Source organism: Halichoerus grypus, chromosome 9 (assembly GCF_964656455.1).
Source record: "Halichoerus grypus chromosome 9, mHalGry1.hap1.1, whole genome shotgun sequence".
Lineage (NCBI taxonomy): Eukaryota > Metazoa > Chordata > Mammalia > Carnivora > Phocidae > Halichoerus > Halichoerus grypus.
This window is the reverse complement of record NC_135720.1, coordinates 142,693,004-142,711,623: the sequence shown is the minus strand read 5'-3', so window position 1 is coordinate 142,711,623 and position 18,620 is coordinate 142,693,004. Positions and strand designations below refer to the sequence as shown.

Genomic DNA, 18,620 nt, shown 5'->3' with positions numbered 1-18,620 from the left:
ATGCTGCCAATGCTTTTATTCTGCCATTCTGGTAAGTGAAAAGGGATACCCCCTGGAGTTTAATTATTTACATTTCTCTGATGAGTAGCTCAAGTATCTTGTCATTTATATAAAAGACATTTTTATTTCCTTTTCTGTGAACTGTGTGTTGATATTCATTTTATAGGGTTATTAGATTGGAAACACCTGAGCCCAGATGGACACATTTTTCATCAGAAGACTGAGTTAAGAGAGGTGACACTAAAAAAAAAAAAAAGAAGATAGTAGGAAGGGAAAACTGAAGGGGGGGAATCGGAGGGGGAGACGAACCATGAGAGACTACCGACTCTGAGAAACTGAGGGTTCTAGAGGGGAGGGGGGTGGGGAGATGGGTTAGCCTGGTGATGGGTATTAAAGAGGGCACGTTCTGCATGGAGCACTGGGTGTTATATGCAAACAATGAATCATGGAACACTACATCAAAAACTAATGATGTAATGTATGGTGATTAACATAACATAATAAAAAAAATTTAAGAAAAGAGAGGAGACACTAGCCACAGGCTGCAAGAAAATATTCCTACAGGTATGTTGTGAAAGGTCTTGATTCCAGACGACATAAAGTGCAATACTAAGAAGAAAGAACCTATTTTAAAGTTAAGGGGGTGGGTTTCCAGGACGGTCCTATTCTCAGAAGGCCTCTGTTGAGGGCAGGGCTCCAAGGGGCCAGGTCCGACGGGGCAGGTGAGGATGCAAGTCTCAGCGCTGCTGGAATCCGGGTGACTTGGGAAACCCGTGTTTTCAGGTGCGGGCCCCCTGGGGAGGGTGCGCAAAGGCTTATGCATTTCACCCCAAGTGGCAAAATTCCCAGGAAGGGCTGTTTCCGCCCGGTCTCGAACCGGGGATCTTTCGCGTGTCAGGCGAACGTGATAACCGCTACACCACGGAAACCCCCGGGCAAAGCGCCTTCTGGGAATTGCAGGCATTGAGACACCCATTTCCTGGGTGCCCCAAACCTAGTAATTTCGAATGATTTTTCTTTTAGTGTATTTTCACTCACGATGAATTTATTTCTCCTTACACTTGTGGTTTGTTAAAATGACAATATGGAAACTCCGTCACTCACCGCCGAAGGCACCTCGAAACCCGAGCCCAAACCCCTCCCGACTGCGGCAGGTCGCCCCGGGTCTCGGGGCGGTGGTCTCCTGACCTTGAGAAGCGGGACCCCCGTCGCGCGCTGGAGACCTCCCACCCTCCCGCCAGGGCCAAGCCGGGCTGGGGGCCTCCGCCGGGCGGGGGCGCGGGCTGGGCCCAGCCTACTGTGGGGGGTGACAAAGGGGTGACACGACGACCCCGTGTCCCCCCGCGGCTGTGCAACAGCAGGGCTCAGTGACCGGTGTCAATGGGCTCAACAGATGGTGTGCTTGCCTAGTTTCTCATTTTCCTCTTCATTTAGACTGACGTTCCTCGCTCTTCCCCCTTCCCAGCGCTTCCCTGAGGGATCTAGAAGGTGCTCACTGCGAAATGACCTTCCCTTTGCTCAGACCGTCGTGAGAGATCCGTGCGACCGCGCGGCTGACGACAGCGACTTGGAAACCCCTCCTGACCAGGAGCGGTCCGGTGGCCGTGTGGCAGGAACAGAGCGAGGCCGTGTGTCCTCGATGGCCAGCTCTCCGGTCTTCTTTCTTCTGACATCAAGTCGACAGCATAAAGGATAGCTCATTTTTCAGTAAGTTGAGTAGGCGTTTATTTTAAAAGCATTAATGAGGGAGGCCTCGGTGGCTCAGTCGTTAAGCGTCTGTCTTCGGCTCAGGTCATGGTCTCAGGGTCCCCGCTCAGCGGGGAGTCTGCTTCTCCCTCTGACCCTCCCCCCTCTCATGTGCTCTCTCTATCTCATTCTCTCTCTCAAATAAATAAATAAAATCTTAAAAAGAAAAAAGAAGAAGTAATGAGTAGCCCACAATGTGCCCAGTGCTGACCTAGGCTCTGGAGGTACCAGATGTCCTGAAAAATTGGACAGGCCTGGGGTACCAAAGGGCACGTGCGCTGATTATTATAATATGATTGCACAAAATAGGTTAATTATTTTTAAATTGCCAAATGAAACCACAGAGATAAATGCTCATGCATTTTCACAGAAGCATAGAAACGGGGCAATTTTCCAACTCCTAATGATTAGAAAAGGCTTTCAAAAGAAGTGATAACTGATCTGAGATTTGACAGAGGGAAAGAAATACATTGGTGGAGGAGAGGTGGAGAGAAGGGGGCATCTGGCATTGGGAGCAGTATGATAGGTCATGGGTCAGAGGAGATGTCATGGGACCTAGGAATAATGAGGATACATTCACTTTAGTCAGTAGAGAAATAGGATTTCAGTTAAAGACAAGACACTTCAGTAAAGACATATCGGTGAATTTCCAGATCTTATTTGGGATCAATTTGTAGAGAACAAACACTCTCCATTTATTTTATTTAAGCACTCACCTCTCCCAGCAGTGTTTCATATCACTGTTTATCACCTTTATTTCTTACAGTAGCCAGCTTTCCACTCCAAGAGGTCTATAAAATCAATCTTCTGACACACAACATTCCTCCCAAATGGCTCACAAAAGGAGCAATCAGCCTGTTACACCACTATGGGAAGAAGCAAGAAACTAATTGAAATGAAACCCATTGTTTGAGAAAGGTTGTGCACCATGAGTGGGACGGAGAGCATGATAAATAAAAGTATTTCTTAGAACTCTGAAGAAATAGAGCACATAAACAAGAAAATCTCAAGTCTCGGGGTTTATTATTATTTTTTTTTGTCCAGGTTTACTATTTTTTAGAGTTATGTAACTAATAAATGCACCAAGAGTTTTCAGGTTTATACTTTTATTTCCACTTGCCTCCAGCATTTTTAAAAGGAATTTTGTGTGCTTTGCCATTAGTTCTTCTTTTTTATCCTCTTCTCTTCCTTCCAAAATTTCTGGTATATCCTAGAGTCCCTTATCACATGAAAAGGAGAGAACAGTTATAATACTACTTGATTTACACTAATTTATATTAGAATTTTTACCTTGTTCTTTGCTTTCATTTGTTTTGAATTAGATTTGACAAAAGGCAAATGAGTAAACACAACCCCAGGCTTACTAATGGGTGGCTATAAACATATAAAAGAATAGAACTCAAAACCACAACCATTGAGGTGCTGGGAAAACTGGACAGCCACATGCACCAGAATGAAACTAGACCATATTTACACCATCCACAAAAATGAACTAAAAATGGATTAAAGACTTGAATGTAACACCTCAAGCCATAAAATTCCTGGGAGAAAATATAGGCAGTAAGTTCCTTGACATCAGTTTTAGCAATGTGTTCCTGGATCTGACCCCAAATGCAAGGGAAACAAAAGCAAAAATAAACAAATGGGGCTACATCAAACCACAAAGCTTTTGCACAGCAAAGGAAACCATCCATCAGAATGAAAAGACAACCTACTGAATGGAAGAAGACATTCTGGTGGTGATCACTGTGTAGTGCATACGATGGCTAATTATAATGTGCACTTGGAAGGTATATAGTATTACATGCCAGTTTTACCTCAAAAAAAAAAAAAAAGCCACAACCATTGAAACGATCACTAAGTCACTAGCCTTTCTACACAGAATAAGGTCCATGTACCAGCAGAATAACTATCAATCACCAGGGAGCTTGTATAAAGACTGAATTTCAGGCCCCATCAGAGATGTAATGGATTAAATCTTTCATTTTAATGGATCACCAGGTAATTCATGTGCTCACTAAATTTTGAGAACCATGTGCACTATTCGGTGGGCCAAAAAGCTATTTGGTGCAAAATTGGGGCTGGGGGAGGGGAAAATAGCTATTCAAGGAGCCATTCAAGAAAAATAAATGTGGACAGTGTTCTAGTTGGTAAAGATTCTAGGAGGCAAAAATAATTAAGACAGTCAGAGAGATCACATAAAGTGGAAGTGGTGAGTGCCTCACATTCGATCTCAAATGGTAGAAGAAGACCAAGAAGCACACCTCACTTACCCTAGGCAATTCAAGGGCTCAAATCATAACAGTAGAACAAGCTCTCTGAGTTTTTCAGTTCTCAGCATAGATGTTTTGGTTTTTCTATCACTGTACTATTGGGAAAGATTTTGTTGTTGTTGTTGTTATTTTTTTTTTTAATAAGATTCTTCATCTAATGCTGTCCCTCCCACTCCTGGGGCTTTAGGGATGTAAATTCAAATTATCTCCAATTCTCGGACTACTAAATTGCAAAAGCTCACATTGGAAGGCCCCGCTGGGAGTCGAACCCAGGATCTCCTGTTTACTAGACAGGCGCTTTGACCAGCTAAGCCACGGAGCCCACGACAGAAGGTGGCTCACTTGCATATAATTTGAGGGTGACTTCACTGTTCCGTCTGACTGCTGTGGTTCCCAAGAATTTTTGACCAACAGAAGTGCATCCAGACTAATTCTCGGGATTATTATCATTTTTTTTAATCCTCAGGATTTTGATCAAGTTTTCTTACTTTCTCCTGAAAGGTGCCCAGCAGTTATACACTGTGCGGGGAAGAGAGACTTCCTCAGCCCCTGGAACCCTTGCAACAGGGAGCCAGACCGTTGTCCCTCCAGGAGCGTTTACAGCTCCACACGGAAGATGGATTCAGCTTGGAATCTGCAATAGGGAGACAATGGTGCTTCTCGGCTGCACGGGCTCAAGCACTGCGGATTGCCCCGAGGCTTTCCTGGAGTGACACATAAATCACTTGGCAAAATGCAGTTTTCTTCTTTTTGTCGCTAAACGGTTGCTTTTTAATCCCATGTGAAACTGACCATTTTCTGTGTTTGCGGAGCTTGGTAATTTGCTGTAGCAAAGGGGATGCATTAAAAATACACAGCGCTTCTTAAATTCCACACCTGAAACTAATATTACATTGTCTGTTAACTACCTGAAATTTAAATACAAATTTGGAAAAAAGTTGTTTAAAAAAGAAATTACATATAAATATCAAAACACATTAAAACTTCACTGGTATATTAGCATCCTTACATTTTTCCCACCAAGCAATATTGGATAGATGTCTTCTTACTCTCACCTTTTTCCTGATATTGATCTTAAAACTAATAATTATCCCTTTCTTTCTGAAAAACAAATACTAAAAATGATCTGGAAAAGGCACACGTTCTCATTCCAAGAGATTGGAACTGGACAAATTCTTTAGATGATCTCGTCTATCCTTGACACAAACGTTGGAGGAGTATATTGTAACAAACACCAATTAAACACACATATCTATAATAAAATTCCACAAACTTCTATAAAAAATACACAGTGCTTTGTCGGGAGGAGCCTCGCTGGGCCGTCGTGCTCACTGCCCCCCCACGCCCCCTTGCCCCTGCCCCCTCCACCCTCTCCATTTCCCCTTCCACCCGCCCCAACCCTGACCCCCAAGCCAGTGTAGCTGAAGAGGCACAAGATCAGTAAGGGCGACATCCAGTCCTGGTCCTGCAAAGATGAAGCTAAGCTGAAAATTTTGCAGCCCTTCCTGGGGGAAAAAAGTGCAAATAAAACAGAAAAGAGTGACCCAAGGGAAACAGAGCAAAGTGATTAACCGAGAAACCAAGGGTTGAGACTTAAAATCGGGAGCGTCCAGAGTCAGATGAAGCAGGAGGGGCCAAGACAAACCTGAGCATCCCCGGCCCACATGGAGTCTCAGCACTGCTCCCTGTTATCTTGATGTTTGTACAATTGGTAGGAAGAGTGCGATCTACCACTTGCAAATGTAAATAACAGCCTATAAATACAAATAGAATAATCAGAAAGTTCCACCACCTCTCTCTCTGCCTCATATGTAGAGAAATATAAATGCTTTTGACACTGAAATCCAGTGCTTGTTGTCTTGCTGTGCAACCAGAAACTAGTGGATTTGGGGGTTAAGAGACGCTTTGTCTCGTGTGTGAACCTTACATTCCACCGTTCATCGGGGTCAGCATCAGGAGAGATGAGAGTTCAGGCAATTCTTCTCCAAGTTATTCCCTGATCACTTAAAATCATTTAGGAAGAAAAATATTTTTTAAAAAGGACAAGAGCAAGCCACCCAGTTGTTGAATCTGGAAAGTTTGGGTTGATTTCTAGATGACATACCCATTGTGTCACTGAACCTCATCCAGGAAATACCTTCAAAATGCCTTTTTCATTAGAAACCTTCTGCTGAGTCCAGGAAGAAGTGACTGGCTTCAAGACAGAGACAGACACGAGATGCTCAAATGTATGATTCCAAGACTCAGACCAATTCGCTTTATGCTGTTTCCAAAATCCGCATTCATTTATTTCTTTCATAATAAAAACAATCTGTATTATCCTTTAGAACATTTTTACGTGTGGTAGAACGGGCGTAGTTCCCTGAAGGTCTTTTTGCTTGTGTATATACTTTTATGTTTGTCTACTTCTGAGCTTGTGAAATATTATTCTGCAGTTGGTTGATCTCTGTACTTCCACCTAAATTTTGTTTCTCATATTCTTGAGAATGTGGATGAATCCTTAATTCAGACCTACGGTTTTTAATTCCTAATGGTAACTCTCCAGTAGACTTACTTATTTTGTTGGTACTCTATTAATTTAAACAGATCAAATACTGCAAAAAGATAGCATCTATGTTATCCCAACTATCATTCAAGAAACTAAATAAGAAATAGATCTAGCATGCAAAAAATTGTAGCAGAGGAGAGAGAAGTAGCATATTTTCAGTGGACTATGACATGTGTGGGAGAAAACATGTTTTTTAATATGGTAAATTAAATAACAATTCAATATCATGGTGTTCTATCCTTTGTGTTTATCTTTAACACTCTACCGCAAACAGAGAGGCCAAGCCAATCACATTAGTATCCTTCCCTCAGTGCATCCCTGCATATAATAGGCAGCAAACACATTCAAATATTCATAGCTGGTGAATAACATCTGAAATTTTTAGATGCACAGAAAAAATAAATAAGAACCCTCAATAGAAATTTTAACATTCCAGCCTACACTGAAAGTAGTTATATTTAATGTTTTTTCAGAAGTTTCTTGAACTATAGGTCTCTCTTGAACAGAACTGCCTTGACTGATTGAAATTAACTACTCAAGTTTTATAATAAATGATAATAACAAGTAGAGAAACTGCTTCTAATAAAAATACACAAGAGAAAGAATCCCTAATACATAAAGGGAAAATGCAGTTGCTTAAGAGATCCTGATATTATTATATACAAAAAGCAAATAATTTGAAAAGAGAGGTTAAGCAGTTGATAAATTATGTGCATTCTTGAGTATCGCAGTAGCTCAATGGAAAAAGATTGGCAGGAGGTGTGAGTATAAGTGTATTTTAACTATTTGAAATTCAGTGATGTTTTACAAACATTCCATCCTCCTTTTCAATTTGTTCTTCCTTTCTAAATAAATTGGAGTATTGAAATAAGGCACTGTGTTTTCTTCTGTTGCACATTTTTACAAACTATGCTATCCTTCTGAGGATGTGGGAACTCTCTTTATGAGATTATGGGTGTTCTTGGTCTGGGCCTCTGTTGAGCCTCCACGGGCAACCCTGTTCTTCCAAAATTCATCTTTCTCACTACAGCATCTGAAGGTCAAGTGGTCTCCACTTTGGAAGCTGTACTTCTACCACTTTGATTAAAGCCTCCGCAGTCTTTCCTAGACTTTCACTCTAAAAGGCCAACTTTCCCCTTCCAGTGAAAAGTGCCCTGCTGACTCACGCCTCTCCACAATTTAACTTTATTTTTGTAATATGGACGTCTTGAAACAAAGCACGTTTTGGAACATGACATGTGCTGAACTACCTGTTTGGACTCCACCACATCTTTGGCTACTGTTACTGTAAAAAAAAGCATTACCTTACAAAAAAGAAAAATGCTTGCCGCTATTTATTTTAAAACAGTGTGGCAGATAAAGGCATGAAAAAGGAAAAAAAGAAACAAGGTAAGAATTCAGCAAGGTCTGTCTGACTTATTTCACTTAGCATAATACTCTCTAGGTCCACCCATGTTGCAAATGGTGATATTTCATTCATTTTTTATGACCAAGTAATATTCTTGTGTGTGTGTGTGTGTGTGTGTGTGCATGTGTAATATCTTCTTTATCAGTTCATCTATCAATGGACACAGGTTGCTACCATATCTTGGCTATTGTAAATAATGCTGCAATAAACTTAGGTGTGCATATATCTTTTCAAATTAGTGCATTCATTTCATTTGGGTAAATATGTAGCAGTGGAATTACTGGATCATAGGGAAATGCTATTTTTAATTTTTTGAGGAACCGCCATACTGTTTTCCACAGTGGCTGCACTGATTTAAATTCCCACCAACAGTGCATGAGGGTTCTCTTTTCTCCACATTCTCACCAACACTTGTTGCTTATCTTTTTGATACTAGCCATTCTGACTGGGGTGAGGTGATATCTCACTGTGGTTTTGATTTGCATTTCCACGATGACTGGTGATGTTGAGCATCTATCTCTTCATGTGTCTGTTGACCATCTATATGTCTTCTTTGGAGAAATGTCTACTCAGGTTATATAGGATTTTCTACATAGAAAATCATGCTATTTGTGAATAAAGAGAGCTTTATTTCTTCCATTTCAATCTGCACATTTTGTTTTATTGTAGTAGCTAAGATCTCTAAGTCTTTCCTTGACCAGGAAAAGTGAGAAAGAGGACATTTTTGCTTTGATTTAAATCTTAGAAGGAAGCATTCAGTCTTTCACCATTAAGTATGACATTGGTTGTAACTTTTTCTTTCCTTTTTTTTTTTTGTAGATATCCTTTATTTGATTAAGGAACCAAAGCTCCCTTCTATTCCTAGTTTGCTGTGAATTTTTATCATGAATGGATGTGGAATTTTACTAAATGCTTTTTCTGCCTCTATTGATACGATCATATTGTTTTTTGTGTTTAGTTAGCTTATTAATATGTTGAATTAAAAAAATATGGTGAATTGCCCTGATTGATTTTTGAATGCTAAAACAGACTGGGATAAATTTCATGTAGTAATAATGTATTATCCTTTTTATATATTTCTGAGTTTGATTTGCCAATATTTATTTAGGGATTTTTTGTGTCTATATTTAAGAAAGATGTTGGTCTATAGTTTTCTTTTAATGGCTTTGTCTCATTTTGGTATGCATATTTTAATATATATCCTAGACGTAAATAAGTCCGTTTCTGTCTGGGACCATTGGAGAGTTAACCAAATATACGGGTTCAACACTAAGTGGAAATTTCCCACCGACAGACAGTGTTTCTATCACTCAGTGGCTCATGGCTGAACGGGTGTGGACACGTGACATGTAATGGATATGCCTTCCTCTCAGAGCGGATATTCTCAAATTCTGTCTCCTTCTGTGTCAATCCGCTGTTACTGCATAAGAAATCACCCCAAATATCACCTACATAAAACAGAGTTATTTATTCCCAAGAGACTACTGGTTGGCTCTGGGTCACTTGATGTAGGTTGGACTCAACTGGATAAATCTGATCTCAGCTGGGCTTGCTGAAACATCCGAGGATCAGCTGATAAGACTCAGACTGGGGTAGAGGGAGAGTGGATTCTGTTCCATGTGAGTCTCATCCTCCTCATGGAGCTAGCAGACTGGCTAAAGCATGTTCTTCCGCCTACGGGAGCACAAAGAAACAAGCCCAATAGCACAAACATTTGGTTATGTCAAAGCCACTAACTTTCTATTAGCTAAGGCAAGGCATATAAACAACCTCAAGACTCTTTCAAGAGTCTGCAAGTTCTAAACTAATTTCATAGTAATACTAGATATTGATGATGGGCTTGATAGTGATCTTAATGAATGTGGTTTTTGATCTTGTGAATTGAAATGTGCAGTAGTTTCAGGACAAGGGGCAAAGGAAGAGTTAACGTGGACTGCTGCTAAATTCAAGGATAGTATCCATGAAATATAAATGCACTTTTTAGTACCACAATGTCATCTCAAGAAGGGATTTTTTTTTTTTTAACCATGTATGTACTGCTGGATCCCAGAGCCTTGAAAAGTGTCTGGAGTATAGTAAGCTCTCAATAAATATGGGTAGAAAAACAACAAATGTTGACCAAACTAAGAATGTTCCAGGAGAATGGAAATGGAGAAGTCATAGTACTCATTAAGACTTTCAAGGTTGTGTATGTGAGATGCAGATAGTTCATTTGTTCCACACACCCTCCCTGGGCCAAGTTCACAGGAGTTAATTCTTAGTCATAATAACAATTGATACCTAATTCTGGTCTTCTTTTCTCACCTTGATTCTAGTAAGAGCTCTTAGGAGAGTAGGTCATCTTCAGGTTCCATGGTGTAGTGGTTAGCACATCTGCCTTACACGCAGAAGATCCTGGGTTCGATTCCCAGTGGAACCCACAAGGTTACCTTTGGCTTCCATTCAAAAGAAATTTGGGGAGCTTTCCTTTTCCCTCCAGATACTGAGATAACCTAGGGCTCAGTGGGTTGCGTCCTCAGTTTCCCCTTCTGGACATTCACTTGACTGGGCACGCAGTGTGGGTTCACACTGGCTTGCACTATCAGAGGATTTCTCTGCTTTTCATAATGGCCAGGGAGAAAACAGTTACAAGCAAGGCCTGATCAACAACAAATATGGATACTTTAAAATAGTACACAGCCAGGGCCTGATTGAAAAGATTATTTTAATTCTGTAGTAGTTACAATGTTAAGGATTTATAATTGCAGAAACAGCATCTACTTTGACAATGTTAAGCAGTAGAGGTGGAGAAATGTAGTTAAAGGAAACCCCACTTGTTTGATCTCAGAAACTGGAAGACTCCAGTTTTCATGTAATTAGACATGTGCGGTTTCCCACAGAACCAGATTTTAAGGAGTGTAGATCAGACATTCTTTTGTGGTTTTGTAAGGAAACATGAACATTCACATGCTTGTGGACAGAAGGTTGCTACAGTACCGATGTGAGAAAATTTGACACTATTAAATAAAATGGAAAGCACACCCTTTTTTTTTTTTTTTAAAGCACTATGTAATTTTTTATGTAATTTTTAAATGTCTCATAATTTAGGTAGTGATTTAAAACCTGAGGATAGTAATAATCGCTCAGATCTGAATTTCCCAACATATTGAAACACACGCACACAACAATAAAACCATACCTTCTCCCCGACTAGAAGAGAGAACACTACAAACTTCAGGTTACTTGTCAGGAGAACTATAAACATCCAATCCAAGCAGACCTATCTTTCAGGAGCTCCCAAAGGCAAGTCTCTGCAGAGATTGGAAGAAGGTCCAGAAATCCATCTAGAAGTAAGAAAATGGCAACTGAGATCCTAAGAATCAGGTAAAATTCCCCTCCTCTCAAATAGAAATTCCACTCTGAGTGAGAAAACACGAAAAGTGCTCCTGGTAGATCAAAGCACCATCTACAGGGAAGGAACGTGGACGTCAGCCGGAAATAAGGCAGTAGCCACACAGAGGAAGGACCAATGGGTGAAAAGAAAACAGGAGGGAGAAGCTCCCTTTGGAGATTGGTTGGTAAAGGAAAAACAAAGAAGGGGATTCAAAATCCTGCAAGACCAAAGGAGACAAAACTCCGAAGACACAGAAACTTCTCTCCATGGACCCCTTCTCCCTGTCCCAAAGACATCTATTAAAGTTACTGTATTTTTATGTAGGGATAGAAGAGGTTGGTCTTGAACTAGGAATTGTGTAAATTATCCTAAATCTCTTCACACAATATCTGAATAAATTTATACAAAACAACGGTAAGAAAACACAAAATCAAAATATTTTAGCTGTTGAAAATTCTTCCAAAAATGAAAAAGCAGAAGAAAAATTTAACACAGCTCCCATTTGAATGAGACATTTCCTTTTTTTTTTGCATTTCAAAAGCAATTTTAATGAAAATATATGAAAACAAATGTACAAATTTATATCATGACATTACTGAGTATTAATAACTATAATTTTATACTGAAGAAAATAATCCGCTAAAATTAACACAAAGTTTATTTTCTGAAAATCAAAAACCACTTGTGCATAAATAAATAATATTATAAAAACTATATTCTAAAAGTATAACCTAGTTTAAAAGTATGGTATTCACCTAGTTAACCTAGTTTCCAAGTGTAGTGTTTCTCAGGAACAAATACATTTTGATTATACTATTTTCATGTATATATCATTTCCCAATAATGTGAAGTGGCTATAAGTATTAATCATATAATAAGTATTGAGTAAAGAGCCATTTTAACTTAAGCCATTATTTTCATATAAGAAATATTCATGACATACAATAATTTCCTTTTTTTAACATTTAAAGAAAATTTTACATTATCACTTTAAGACTTCATAGAATCTCATTTACTGAAGGAAAAGATAAGCTGCACCAATAAACTAAAGGGAACATAAATAACATTATATACTTGTTAAATATATGTTGCATTTAGTAATTAAGAAAATCTCACTTTGTGATCCTTTTATTTCATCTTTTTCCTCTTTTTCTTTGATTTTTACTTTTTTAATTTAAATTCAATTAGTTAACATATAGTGTATTATTAGTTTCAGAGGTAGAGGTCTGTGATTCATCAGTCTTATATAATACCCAGTGCTCATTACATCACATTCCCTCCTTAATGCCCATCACCCATCCCCCCACCCGCCTCCCCTCCAGCAACTCTCAGTTTGTTTCCTATGATTAAGAGTCTCTTATGGTTTCTCTCCCTCTCTGATTCCATCTTATTTTATTTTCCCCTCCCTACCCGTACGATCCTCTGTTTTGTTTCTTAAATTACACATACAAGTGAAATCATATGATAACTGGCTTCCTCTGATTGACTTATTTCACTTAGCATAATACCCTCTAGGTCCATCCATGTTGTTGCAAGAGACATTTTCAAACAAGCATTTTTGGATTTAAAAAAAATCACTTTAACTTAGAAATTCAAAAAATTAAAACAGATGGACAAAAATGGGAAGAAATGAAATGAAAGTTGGTTGAACGTAGAAAAAAAATGCAAGAAAAAAAGAAAAATCACATCAGAAACGAAGACTACATTACAAGGCACCCAAGGGAGAATAAATTTACAACACAAATGTTTGGAATGAGAATGGAAGAAAGAGAACCTGCTGAGAAAATGAAAAGGAGATAAAGAAAGAAGTAAAATGGGTCAGATAAAAATGATTTAAATAAAAAGCAGGCAAAGAAATTCCAATATACGAGTAATTGGAGTTTCTGAGAGAAAGAAAAATGGTCAATAAAATATAAATAATAATTAAATCTATAATCCCAGAAGTTTCTATAAATAGAAGAAGCCTAGCATCAGACTTCTGAAGAGCAATATAAAAAAATTAGATTAGCATGAAAAAAATAGAAGAGTGAAGCAAGAATTCTATATCTAGCCAAGCTGAGATCTTCAAGAATCAGGACTATAGAAGAGAGTTTTAAATATGCCCATACTGGACTCTTCTTGCAGAGTATATGATAGGATGGGTTCATTTAGTTAAGAAATAAAGAAACTTCATTGGATGAACATTTAATATATTTAATTGTAGATCTACGACTAAAATAAATGCAAGGGCAGAGGTGGGAGCATAATTTTAAATGTTTCTATTCTGGCACAAAAGAAATAATGCATGTAAAAATAGGAAAAGAAGGGAAAGGAAAGAGGAAACAAAATAAATGTACAGACCACCACATAGACAGTAAGCAAGAGTGAATGGCCAACAACAACAACAACAACAATAAAACTGGGGAAAAAACAAGTTAAATAGGGTAAATAAATGGGGGAAACAGGAGGATTAAGGTAACTGCTAGGACAAAAATTCAAACCATCCTAGATGTCACAAGAAACTTTTTAAATGAGAAAAGAAATATCAAAAAAGAAATACAAGAAATACACATTATAATGACAAAATATGACAGAGTTAAGAACAAATGTATCAATCATATCATTAGATATTAATGGGCTTAAGTCATATGTTAAAATGTTTTCAAATTGGCTCGCAGAGCAAAATGTAACAATATATTGTTAAGATGTACATCTAAAGCAAAATTGTTCAGAGAGAAGAAAATAAAGAAATGGGCTACACTACATCAAAAACTAATGGAGTACTGTATGGTGACTAACACAACATCATAATAAAAAAATACGTTCATTAAAAAAAAAAAAAGAAATGGGCTAAGATACACCAGGAGCAAACCATGAAAAAGCAGGGTTCATGATCTTGACATGTGATAATTTTGAATTCAAGCCCCCCCCAAATTAAACATGACAAAAGAGATCAGTTTTGAAGGTTAAAGGCTATGAATCCAATAAAGTCAGAACACTTATACATAGTTACGGACTAAAGAATGTACTAACTACATTTATAAAATAAAAATTACGGAAGATATAAGAAATAGGTTTAAAAGCAGGAATAATAAAGACTTTAAAAGGACACCTTCAGCACGAGCAAGGTGACGTGAGCCTAAAATAAGAAAGGATATAAAGAACCAGGGCAGCCTAATCAAGAAGGTAGACTTTTTGGAACCTCGTATAGAGAGTATGCATTTTCCCCAGGGAACATTGACAAACATGGTGACGCAGCATGTCCCAAAGGGGCGTCAATGCAGAGGAGGGCCATTAAGCAGAACAGTTACAGCCCCACTGCGGTCCTACCCCGAGCCGCTTTACAAGGCCCTTGGGGGGTCTCCTGCCACGTGGAAGCTCCGCTTTGAAACAAAGCGCCAGGACGGAGTAGACACCGGTCTCTGGCACAGGGCTCCTGAAGCCCTTGTCGCTTCCCGGGTGACGGGAGTGTCTTTTGTTCCGATGAGGCGACTCCGGGTGGGCTCCTGGGGGCAGGGGTGGGGTGGGGGTCATGGGAAAGACCAAGCCATGACCGGAAGCTGGGAATTTTCCGTCCCACCCTCCGTTCGCTTGAGAAGGGAGAAGGGCTAGAAATGGAATTAATGATCGTGCCGACCTGATCATGAAGCATTTATAAGATCCCCAAAGTGGGGGTTCAGAGCGCTTCCAGGCTGGTGAACAGGCGGAGGTGTGGGGGGGCGCCCCAGGACAGGGCGTGGAGACCCCGTGCCTTTCCCACACACCCCAGCCCGCCCGCCCTTTACATCTGGGTGTTCATCCGCATCCTTTATCACATCCTAAAGGATGTGTACACTGGTTCGCTTGAGTTCTGTGAGCTGCTCTAGCAAATTAGGGAACCGCAGGAGGGGGCCATGGGAACGTGGGATTTTAGCCACATCGGACAGAAGCTGTGGATGACCTGGAGACCTCAGTGCGCTGGGAGTGTTGTGGGACTGAGCGCTTAACCCGTGGGATCTGAACTATCTCCAGGTAGATAGTGTCAGAACTGAGTGAAATCGCGAGCCCCCCACTCGGTGTGCCAGAGAACTCCTTGTTGTGGGGGAAGACCTCCACACATTCGGCGACCAGAAGCATCAGAAGGGGGGTGTTTGTATGAGGAGTAAAAGAGACTCGCAGGGGAAAGACTCACAGTAAGGAAGAATGGGGCTTTCTTTACACAGAAATGAACAGGGAAGTTGCGCGTGACTGCTGGAAGTTGGGCTTAGCTTCCCAGCATTGCCAGAATCCCTGATTCTCTTCAAGGTGCTTCTATCTTTTCCCGTTAATAAAACAGATCGGAGATAGTGGGAGCTAGGTTTATCTGCTGGCAAATACAGAATAAAATAAACCCTGGGTTGTTGGATTATAGTTGGAGACATCCCTGTGAAATCATGGTTCTATCTATAGATAGCTAGCTATCAGTATTGAAATAGACATAGATGTGCACATGTACGTGCGTGCAGATTTCTTGTCTCCATCGGCGAGAGGGCCTGGGGGCAATGAGCTTATTGAGAACCTAGAACTTGATTTCTAAAAACCGTTCCCTGGTAAGAGCATCCAGAGCTCCTTTGAAAAATAGCTGATCTCAAGATTGGGGCCCCCCAAATTACAATATAAATGTGGGGCTTTTTCTTGTCCCCCAAATTAAGAACTTCCTAAAAAATGATGATACATGTCAGAAAGACACAGAAGTTGGTTTGAAGGGTCCACATCGGCCAGATTTGTAACAATCTGAGCATCAAAATACATGATTAGTGATTATAATTCTTTGAGCAGGAATCTGTGCATTCATTTGAGATAGACAGACAGACAGACGGGTGAGAAGGGGAAGCTCTTCCTTATAATGGAATTTCAAACAATCCATGTAAAAAGAAAAATAGGCTTTTTACATTGTTGATTTGAAATGATTGCAGGAATAATTGATTCATACTAGAATTATGAATGGATGCCAAACTAGTAGGTACAACTTTGAGGAAGATGAAGCTATTTACATAGTTCTCAAAGACTCTCCACAAATTTCTTTTTAAAATACTGATATTTTTTATTATGATAAATTATACATAACATAAAATCGATCATTTTAACAATTTTAAGTGTACAGTTCGGTGGAGTTCAGCACCTTCCTGTTGCTGTGCACCCATCACCAGCGTCCACCTCCAGAACTCTTTCATCTTCTCTGACCGAAACTCTGACCCATGAAACACTAACTCCCCATGCTCCTCCTCTCCACCCCCAGCACCCAGCTCTCTGCTCTCCCTCCCTGTGATTTTGACGGTGCTAGGTACCTCATTTAAATGGAATCATCCACTATTTTCTTTTAGTGACTGGCTTATTTTATGCATAATGCCTTCAGGTTTCATCTATGTCGTAGCAGGTGTCACAATGTCCTTCCTTGCTGGGGCTGAATAATATTCCACTGTGTGTCTATAACACCTTCAGTTTATCCATTCATCCGTTAATGGGTACGTGGGTGGCTTTGTGGTTCTGGCTATTGTGAATAAAGCTGCTGTTAAATGACTGTACAATATCTGTTTGAGTCCCTCCTTTCACTTCTTTTGGGCGGGCACCCAGAAGTGGAACTGCTGAAGCCATATGGCAATTTTATGGTCAATTTTTTGAGGAATCACTATACCGTTTTCCCCAGAGGCTGCACCATTTTATATTTCCACTAGTAATCCCTAAGGGTCCCAGTTTGTCTACATCCTCACCAACATTTGTTCTTTTCTGTTTGCTTTTTTAAAAAAAATAAGAGCCATCCTAATGGGTCCACAGATTACTTTAAAAATATGCATAGGATAGGGCGCTTGGGTGGCTCAGTTGGTTAAGCGACTGCCTTCGGCTCGGGTCATGATCCTGGAGTCCTGGGATCGAGTCCCGCATCAGGCTCCCTGCTCGGTGGGGAGTCTGCTTCTCCCTCTGATCCTCCCCCCTCTCATGCTCTCTCTCTCATTCTCTCTCTCTCAAATAAATAAATAAAATCTTAAAAAAAAATAAAATAAAAATATGCATAGGATAGCCATATAGATTAATGGGACACAATAGAGACTTCAAAAATAGAGGTATACATATAAAATAAATTGACTTTTGACAGAGTTGTCGATATAATGGATGGAAGAAGAACAGTCTTCAAAAAAAAAAATAGTGCTGCAAGATTAGGATAGCCCTATGGAAAAAAAATTAACTTTGATCTTTATTTCAGTATATGTAAAAGTTATAGTATATGTGAAAATTAGCTGAAATTAGATTATATACCTAAACAAAAGCCTAGTTTATGTAACTCTGAGAAAAAAACATAGAAGATCATCATAACCCTGAAGAATATCTTTGCATGAATTATAAAATACAAACATCTGATCAAATGTTCTCCATCAAAAGTAAGGAAATGAAAAGGCAAGTCACAGACTGTGAGAATATTCAGATACATAACTAAGAAAGGACATGTATCCAGAATATATAAATACTTTTACAACTCAGTACTAAATGACAAAACCCAAGAAAAACATGCGCAAAAGACTTGAACACACACTTCAAACAAGAAGATATATAAATAGCCAATAAGTACATGAAAAAATACTCATTATCAGTTATGGCAAATGCAAATTAACACTACAATGAGATAATACTTCAAATCCAGTAGACTGTCTAAAATTTAAAAGTCTGACAATATCAAATGTTGGAGAAGTTTGGAACAAATGGAACTCTCATAAAGTATTGTTTGGAATGTAAAATGGCAGTACCATTTTGGAGAACATTTGGTGGTTTCTTATAAAGGCAAACATACATTGACCAAAAGACCCAGCAATTCCACTCCTAGGTATTTTACCCCAAAAGAAATGAAAACACATGTGATGGTTAACTTTATGTGTCAACATGGCTAGGCCACAGTATCCAGATATTTGGTCAAACATTAGTTTAGATGTTGCTGTGAAGATATTTTTCAGATGAGATTAATATTTAAACCAGTGGACTTTGGGGCACGTGGGTGGCTCAGTAGGTTAAGCATCTGCTTTAGCTCAGGTCATGATCAGGCACCGAGTAGTGCTCCCTGCTCAGCGGGGATTCTGCTTCTCCCTCTCCCCCTGGTTGCACTCTCTCTCTCTGTCAAATAAATAAATAAAATCTTAAAAAAAAAAAACAAAAAACCAGTGGACTTTGAGTAAAGCAGATTACCCTTCGTATTGTGGGTGGGCCTCGTCCAATCAGTTGAAGTCCTTAAAAGAAAAAAGACCTTCCTTTCCTGAGGAAGAGGGAATTCTGCCAGCAGACTGCCTT

At 39.5% G+C, this 18,620-nt stretch overlaps 3 non-coding genes across 3 annotated transcripts; 1 reads left to right on the top strand and 2 right to left on the bottom strand.

The window, feature by feature from the left end:
* Positions 1–856: 856 nt before the first annotated feature.
* Positions 857–929, bottom strand: TRNAV-GAC (transfer RNA valine (anticodon GAC)). The gene has a single exon. It is a non-coding gene; the product is annotated as a tRNA-Val (tRNA).
* A 3,338-nt stretch (positions 930–4,267) lies between these two features.
* Positions 4,268–4,341, bottom strand: TRNAT-AGU (transfer RNA threonine (anticodon AGU)). Its single transcript has one exon. It is a non-coding gene; the product is annotated as a tRNA-Thr (tRNA).
* A 5,980-nt stretch (positions 4,342–10,321) lies between these two features.
* Positions 10,322–10,394, top strand: TRNAV-UAC (transfer RNA valine (anticodon UAC)). Its single transcript has one exon. It is a non-coding gene; the product is annotated as a tRNA-Val (tRNA).
* The last annotated feature ends 8,226 nt before the right edge of the window (positions 10,395–18,620 follow it).